This window comes from Bombyx mori, chromosome 16 (assembly GCF_030269925.1).
Source record: "Bombyx mori chromosome 16, ASM3026992v2".
NCBI classification, from domain to species: Eukaryota; Metazoa; Arthropoda; class Insecta; order Lepidoptera; family Bombycidae; genus Bombyx; species Bombyx mori.
Window position 1 is genome coordinate 241,315 of NC_085122.1, and position 8,417 is coordinate 249,731.

The 8,417-nt window shown below is 48.3% G+C and overlaps 1 long non-coding RNA gene across 1 annotated transcript; it reads right to left on the reverse strand.

Annotated features, from left to right (window-relative positions):
• Positions 1-6,887: 6,887 nt before the first annotated feature.
• Positions 6,888-8,020, reverse strand: LOC110385686 (uncharacterized). Its single transcript, XR_002430945.3, has 2 exons — positions 7,785-8,020; positions 6,888-7,360 (listed from the first exon to the last, which is right to left on the reverse strand). It is a non-coding gene; the product is annotated as an uncharacterized LOC110385686 (long non-coding RNA).
• Between the last annotated feature and the right edge of the window lie 397 nt (positions 8,021-8,417).

The following is an 8,417-nucleotide window of genomic DNA, read 5'->3' on the forward strand; positions in this document are numbered from 1 at the left end:
AACCAAACAAAGTATAATAATTATCATTTTTTTACTTAGATCTTTTATCTTCAAAATAAAAATATTTAAAATAGTTAATGTTTTCATTATACTTTATACGTAATATAATAATAATATAATAATAAAAACATTTATATATATTTAAATTAAATTGTTGATAATGTCATTTGTATAATATAATTAAACCTGAAATAAAATTTATTAAAAAATTAAAATTTGAATAGTTGTACGATCGTGCGACTTGTAAATTTCAAATGTACGATCTACTATGTTTTTTTTTTTTGGTTAGGAGGAAATCGCCGGACTTCCGCCCTCCATTGGGGATGGAGGGTGGGGCATGTCAGAGTCGAACTGACTAAAACCTCCTGTCGCTCAACAACCAACGTCCAAACCTCGCATGAGACAGAACTCATGAAGAGGCAGAGGGGGGAAAGTGAAGCGTTTAGTGCGGAGCACATCTCTCCCATCACCCTCCCCCTCGGGACGCCGGACTGGCGGTCGTCGGCGCCACGACCACCAGCCCTCTCGGTCGGCAGGCTATCTGAAGCCCGCCTAGATGGCGCCGGTTAGAGTGAGCTATCCTACGGAATACCCCGCTGGACCAGACCAGCGTGGGTCGAGGATTGCCGGCCTTCCATCACCCGGATGCTCTTCCGTAAAACGCGTGCAGAGCAGCTTGCACGTCGTCTTCTTAGGCCCCCATCGCCGGTCCCCAGACCGACATGTGAGGGGGACCCGAAACACTTAGTGGGCCAGGGCTTGGGCGAGATCCGCCTCCCTGGCCCCCGCTCGACGGCGGAGGGATTGTGCGTCTCTCACGCGCCCCGCCGCCTCCTTCTGCGAGATGGTGCACTCGCAGAAGTCGAGCATCGCCTTCCACGACTCGTCGTCGCCGAGCATCGATGCCACAACACTCGGCAACGACAAGTCGTTTCCTATTTTTGCAACGAGGACACGGCGCCACCCCTCCCATGCGGGGCAGGCGACGAGCGTGTGCTCCGCCGTGTCCAAGTCGCAACCACAATGGTGGTACTCTGCCGTCGGCTCGGCTCCGATCCGGTGCAGGAACTCACCGAAGCAACCATGCCCAGTGAGCACCTGCGTGAGCCGGAAAGTGAGGCGTCCTCTGTCACGATTCACCCAATCCACAAGGATCGGGCGAATCGCCTCGACGGTCCTACGACCAGCCGAAGGATCAGCCAGCCGTCTGGACCATGACTCCAGCACGGACCGCCGAGATTGGGCCCTCCGCGCTCTGACCACACTGGGGCTGGGACGCGCCACGCCCCGGGCACGAAGGTCAGCCCGCCACTGATAGTCAGCGGCGAGCGCCTCCGCTTCCAAAACCCAACCAGTACACACGCCGGCTCAAAGGAGATAGTGCGATAACCACGGATGACCCTGACCGCGATGGTGCGTTGCGGCCGTTGCAGCAGCTTCGCCACCCCCGCGGCCAGGGACTGGCCCCACACAGGCGCCCCGTATAGGGCCATTGATCGCACCACCCCCGTACGATCTACTATGTGCTATGTTTTCCAGTTTTCGCGAATCGTAAACATAATTGAAAGTACTTTTACTGTTCACTCTTGCCTTTACTATTTACACGATCAAGAGAACTATAAAGTAATTAAAATAATAAAATAAAAATGAAAATAGTAAACACGAGAATAAACTCGTTTTATTATACTCGTACAATGCGTTGGGCGTGCCATTTTCTATCGCTTAGTCGAAGAATTTTATTACTACTCCTACATTAAAAATAAACTAGCTAAACCGTTGATTCTGGGCGAGTGAGAGTTTTTTTTTATTTTATTTTTTATTGCCCTTGTAGGCAGACGAGCATACGGCCCACCTGAAGGTGAGTGGTTACCGCTGCCTACCGCTGAATTTAGAACTAGCATCCAAAGGCGTGTCTCTATCTCATGTAGCGCCCTCTAGTGAGTGTCCGGTCAAAATGGAATACTCACAATGTAGCAGATTCATTGAAAGTTAGCCCACTGAGTTTTTTTTTTTTTTTTTATTGCCCTTGTAGGCAGACGAGCATACGGCCCACCTGATGGTGAGTGGTTACCGTCGCCCATGGACTTCAGCAATGCCAGGGGCAGAGCCAAGCCGCTGCCTACCGCTTAATACTCTCCACAAGCCTCGTTTGAAGAAGGACATGTCATAGCGCTCAGGAAATACCGTGGAGGGGAGCTCATTCCATAGCCGGATGGTACGTGGCAAAAAAGATCTCTGGAAACGCACTGTGGATGACCGCAGTGGCTCCAGGTAGTATGGATGAACTCTACTCCGGTGGCGGGCGGTGCGATGGTAAAAACGAGATGCCGGTATCATCTCGAACAACTCCTCAGAGCACTCCCCATGGAACATACGGTACAAAATACAGAGGGAACCGAAGTCCCTCCGCAGACCCAGAGGCTCCAAACGATCCGTGAGAATGGGATTATCGACAATCCGAACGGCCCTCCTCTGTATGGAGTCAAATGGAAGAAGCTGGTATTTGGGAGCCCCGGCCCAGAGATGGGAGCAGTACTCCACGCGAGGCCGGACTTGTGCTTTATAAAGCAAAAGCCTTTGTCCAGGCGTGAAGTACCGCTTCGCTCTGTTGAGGACTCCCAGCATTTTGGACGCCAACTTGGCTTTGCCTTCCAAATGACTCCGAAACTGGACATCGCTCGAAATGTCGACCCCAAGTATCCCAATACTCTCGGAAGGTTGCAGGGATACTCCTTGGAATTGCGGCGCCATGACAAAGGGGTCCTTCTTCGCAGTGAACGCGCAAACTTGTGTCTTTATCGGGTTGAATTGAACCAAGTTCAATTCACCCCATTCGGAGACTCGCCCCAGAGAGTTCTCCACTTCAGACACAAGTTTTGATCGTCTCTCTTGCACCGCGCTCCGAGAGAGACTCTGATGGCCGATATATCGCGCATCCCCCGTGCTGTCATCCGCATAGCAATGCATGCCATCAATAGACAGCATGTCATTGATATACAGGATGAAAAGCGTGGGGGAGAGCACCGAACCTTGTGGAACGCCAGCGTTAATGGTCATGGTATCAGAACAGTCACCGTCTACAACGACCGTGATGCTCCGCCCATCCAAAAAGCTAGCGATCCACTTGCAGAGACCCTCGGGGATTCCGTAAGATGGTAGCTTCGATAGAAGTGCCCTATGCCAGACCCTGTCGAAGGCCTTCGCGATATCAAGGCTCACAGCAAGAGCCTCGCCCTTGCTCTCCAAGGCTTCAGCCCACCTGTGAGTAAGGTATACAAGAAGATCGCCAGCTGAGCGACCGTGACGGAAACCGTACTGTCGGTCACTGATCAGCTGGCGATCCTCAAGATACTTCAGGAGTTGTGTATTTATTATTCGCTCCATCACCTTGGAAAGCAAGGAAGTTATCGCGATAGGCCTATAGCTCGACGGGTCCGACCGGTCACCCTTCTTGGGGATAGGGTGGACGTGGGCGGTCTTCCATGAAGACGGAACCCTGTTAGCGCAATAAGAGAGGCGATACAAACGCGTTAGCGCAGGTGTCAGCTCAGGGGCGCACGTTTTCAGAACCACTGCGGGGATGCCGTCTGGCCCACTCGACTTATGGACGTCCAGGAGTCGGAGCTCCCGCCTAACTGCACACTGTGTGAAGCAGATATCCGGCAGGGAGCTATCACACTGGGGGATGTTCGGTGGAGTGGCACCCCCGTCGTCCACAGTCGAGTTCGAGGCGAAGAGTTTGACCAGAAGGTCAGCCTTCTCTTTCGCGCTGTGGGCCAGAGTGTCATCGGACTTGCGCAGTGGTGGGAGACTAGACCTGCAAAAGTTTCCTTCTGCAGCTTTGGCGAGCGACCAAAAAGCACGGCTCCCGGAGGGATAGCTCTTTAATCGCTCGCCAACTCTAGCAACGTGCTCCGACTTCGCCTTAGCAATTACCTTCTTGTAGGACCTGGAAGCGGCGTTATATTTCCGCCTTTCCCCTGAGATGTTAGGATCCCGACGTCTCCTGGCATTATCCCATGCCACGTATGCGGACCGCTTGAGGTGTGCAGCATCCCTACTGGCATTGTTATACCAGGGTCTGCTGCGACCCCCAACGGGCACTTCAGAGGAGTGAGTAAAAGAATAAACAATTCCATCCCCCGGAGCACCACGTCTTTAAGACGGTCCGCACAGACGTCAGGATCAGCAGTTTCTCGCCGGATCTTATTTTATTGTTGTTTTAATATTAAATTATTACTGTCGATTTATAATTGAATAAGTTAATAAAAAATGCTATGCAATAGCTTTACCGCGGCAGTCTTCGAGTGCCATACGTCTTTTTTTTTTCTTTTAAACTTTTAAACGGTAATAGGGGGTAACGCGGCAGGGAAGGCGGCAGGGAAGTTCTGCGCTCGACCTCCCTGTCGACTAACTCGGTGTGTTCGGGGGCCGCGTATTGAGTGCTGGTGGTGCACTGTTCTTGCAGTGCATAGGCCAGCAGCTCTGCCTTGTCATCGTCATCGTAAGTCGATGGTTGGCCTGAAGGGGTGTACTAGAGGCGGCATAGTGACGATAGTTTCGGACTTGAGGGTCCTAACTAGTCGCCAGTATGCTTGGTGAGTGGGCGCGAGTTCTTCTAAGTAACTAACCCATTTTTCATTTCCGGCGTCGCTTAGGCGGGATTTGACCTCCTGCTGTAGACGACGCATCCGAATACGGTTACAATCCGTGGGATATCGATCATAGGCCCGGATTGTCGCGTTCCTAACTCTTAAGAGATCCCTAAGCTAGGGGGAAAGTCTGATGCGGTGGAAGAAGTCCTCCACATCGACTTGTTTAGAAGACCTTACGATCGCGGTCGAGACGTGTTCGGTAAAGATGTTTATGGATTCGACTGTGTCCTCGGGGGATGGAGTTCAATCCGGGCCGCAGGGGAGCAGTTTTTCCTTACACATGCCAAGTTTCAAAAACTTATAATGCGTTTTGTTATTAATGGTCAACGTTATTTTCTATAATTTTTTTCAAATATGTCTATTTTGTTTCTGCAGAGTTTTAAAAATATAATAAATACACGAAAATATTTGAATTGATACCTTTTATAAATCAGACAACTCTTATAAGGAAACAATAAAAAATAATAATTGTACAAAAACTTCCGTTCATCTTTTAATTTTGTCATAATCGTACAAAATACAAATAAAGTAGATTTGTCAAATTTTAATTAATTCTTTTTATTGGAACGAAGTTCCTTACGGCAGGCTTGGAGGGGATAGGGATTTTGCTGCGCGACCGAACTGAAAAAAATGTGATAGTAAAACAGTAAGAAAAAATCCGTGGAAAAAAGTGCGTGGAATAAAACCGTTAAATGAGACGTGCGCAGGTGCGACAGTCGTATACACAAGCGAGTAGTGTATAATACCTTCCTCTTTCTCCTTCTTTCTTTTCGTTTTCTAATCCCTTCTCTCTCTATTTAGTAATTATTTCTATTTCTATGTAATTTTATGTTGTCAACCAAAAATAAAGAGATATATTTTGTTATTTTAATTGATAATTTGAATTACTATTTTTTTAATTTTACGTAATTTATTATTTCCTAATATACTGAATTTCCTAAATACTTTCCTATACTTAAATAAAAACTAATCAGCAAAATTTAAGAGAAAAACCAAGAAAACCTACATAAAATTGAGCACCATTTCTTTTTTTGCAAATTGTGTCGATTCTACATTAGCCGAAGGAACTTCGTTCCTACCTGGTGTCCCACGACACCACATCTTTTTTAATTTATACAACTTATGGAATATTGTTCTCATGGGAAATGTAAATTAGAAGTTTAATAAAAAATAATTACAGTAATTGTATGAGTAAGGTGTCGGCTCGACCCGGCCACCACGCCGCGCCGCGCCCCCGGACTAGCGAAGGCACCCCGACAACTAAGTAGATTACTTTTATACGCTTTGACGGCTATGAACCTAAAACGATCACGTTGGTTTAGGCTGCCCGTTCACGAAGACGCTCCTAGAGACGCTCGACCAGGATCCCGGGGGTGCCCGTACCAAACGATGATGGAGCGTCTCCAGCCTCGGCAGCTGCAGGAGATTGCCTCCGGGCTGTTCCCGCGAATGGAGAGGGACTTTGATCCCCCCTCGATGGGCGCGCCGCCACGTGATGACATGAGCGGTGATGCCCCTGCTGAAGTGGCTACTCCGAGCATCTCGGAGAAGGAGATTCGTGCGGCCGTGTCGAGGATGCGGAGAGAGGATGCTGCACCCGGCCCTGACGATGTTCACGGTCAGACTTGGGACTTGGCCTTCGGTGCCCTTGGACTTGTTCTGCTGAGGAAAGAAAGTCGCCCTGCGGACACACCTGCGGGGTACCACCCCGTCATGTTGCTGGACGAGGCGAGAAAACTGCTCGAGGGGGTGGTGGCCACCCGCATCGTCCTGCACCTGGCGGGGGTGGCTCCCGATCTGTCAGCGGAGCAGTTCGGATTCCGACTTCGTTCGAACTTGTACTGGGTCGGAACCTGTCATGACTCGAGGCAGGCTTCGAAAAGCCACACGAGCTGATCCCCCAGAGCACAGAAGACTAAATCGCAGACACGGCCATGAATACCGTCAGGGCCAGGGGGGGTCGGCCTGTCCCCATCATGCAGTCGGCCCGCCCTACAGAGAGGTGCTTTTTAAAGTTTGCCATCTAACTTTTAATTAAATTATAACGGCAGTCCCACCTTCCAAATCGGATCGCATTGCTGTTTGGCCACAGAAGTAGACAGGGTGATGGTACCCACCCGTCCGGACTGACAAAACCACGTACCACCAGTAAATACCTCAAGCTTCACAGTAAACACACAGAACAATTTCGTAAAATAAAAAAATCATTGTTTTACAACAAAATATCAAAAATAATTCTTAAATATTTATTCCCACATAACAAATGACAACATAAAATGTAAATCCTTATTAATAAACATTAACAGTACGAACAATGGCAGCGCTTCCGCAATTAATTACATTTTATTCTACGACAAAGTAGAATATTCATTGTAAACGAATCTAACCAAATCTAATATAACTAAAACCATCCGCTGTCAGACATGGCGACAACCTTGAATTATCTCGGCTTCCATCCCAATTAGTATTCAAAACTTCGACCCCAGGAGTGAGGCCGGGCCACGAGCACCACGCCGGGACGCGCGGGAGCTTCGGTCTCTGCTCAAGACGCGGAGAGGCCGTGGGTTTCTTCACTCGTCCAGGCGAATTGATTTAAAAACTATACGTTAAGACTAGGACTATGTATTGACCAGCAACAGGGTGGCGAAGTTCCCCACCATTTCCGATATCAGCACCAATACGTGAAGCAGCGCGCTGATGGTTTGCTGAAAAAAAAAACTTACGATTATAATACATTCGACCTTTGCACCACCCACAGAACACTATTACTTCTAGGCACCTCCACTGGCGCGCTACGACAAACACCTTGAAGTCCCGACATCTATTGACCGCGTAAAGAAACACCTCAATCGCCTTTATCTCTATTCATAAAAATGAACATGGCGTCGGATGTTCATAGTTTCTAATCCATTCGTCCAATTATCTGACATAGTACTATTAAAGTACGACAGATGGCGCGATGTTTTTAAATACAACGATCTTACACGAGTCGTCATACAAACAGTCGAAATCAAACACAGCCCTCTGTCGGGGACACTCAACACTGGGCAGATCACGGGCCACTGGAGGTTCAACCGAAGGCTGAGTTGATATGATGTGATTGACGGGTTCGTTGGTTGAAAGACCTACCTGTCGGATCGCAACACTCCTCCCCCGGACACGACGACCGCCAGCAGCTTCATTATGTCCTCGGACAACATGTTCACTGTACAAAAGAACTAGAAATGCGACCACGCGGCCCGATGGCGGTTCGTTCTGTTACAAACATCCTCCAGCAGTACTCGCGCGGCTACGTCACTATTCTTAGGGTTCAATTTTGTTTTTGCAAACCTAATCCACCTTGGAAGCCCGTTGGCCACAAGAATAAGTTTTAGCACACATGATCTTCTTTAATGGCTTTTTCTAAGCATAAATGAATGACTCTCTCTGAAGAAACAATATTGTTGAAAGAAGCTGTCCAATAATAATAATAAAGTATAGTTTTTCAAAGCAGTCACGCATTCCGCTGTGAAGGATGTCATGGCTGAAGGTGAGCGGTGGCCGAGGTCTATAGGACCCGCTTACCTACATGATATCTACCTACGCCAATACAAACAACCCAAGTGCGTACATACACCTGTCGGTCATTGAACAGTGAGCTTAGTATGAGCTTTTTAACGTTCTCGATAGCGTAAAAGTTCACTCAAGTTTGTATGAAGTTGGAACAGCGCTCCTAGCGGCAAACGCAAGAAAACGTTCCAACTCCATACAAATTTACTTGAC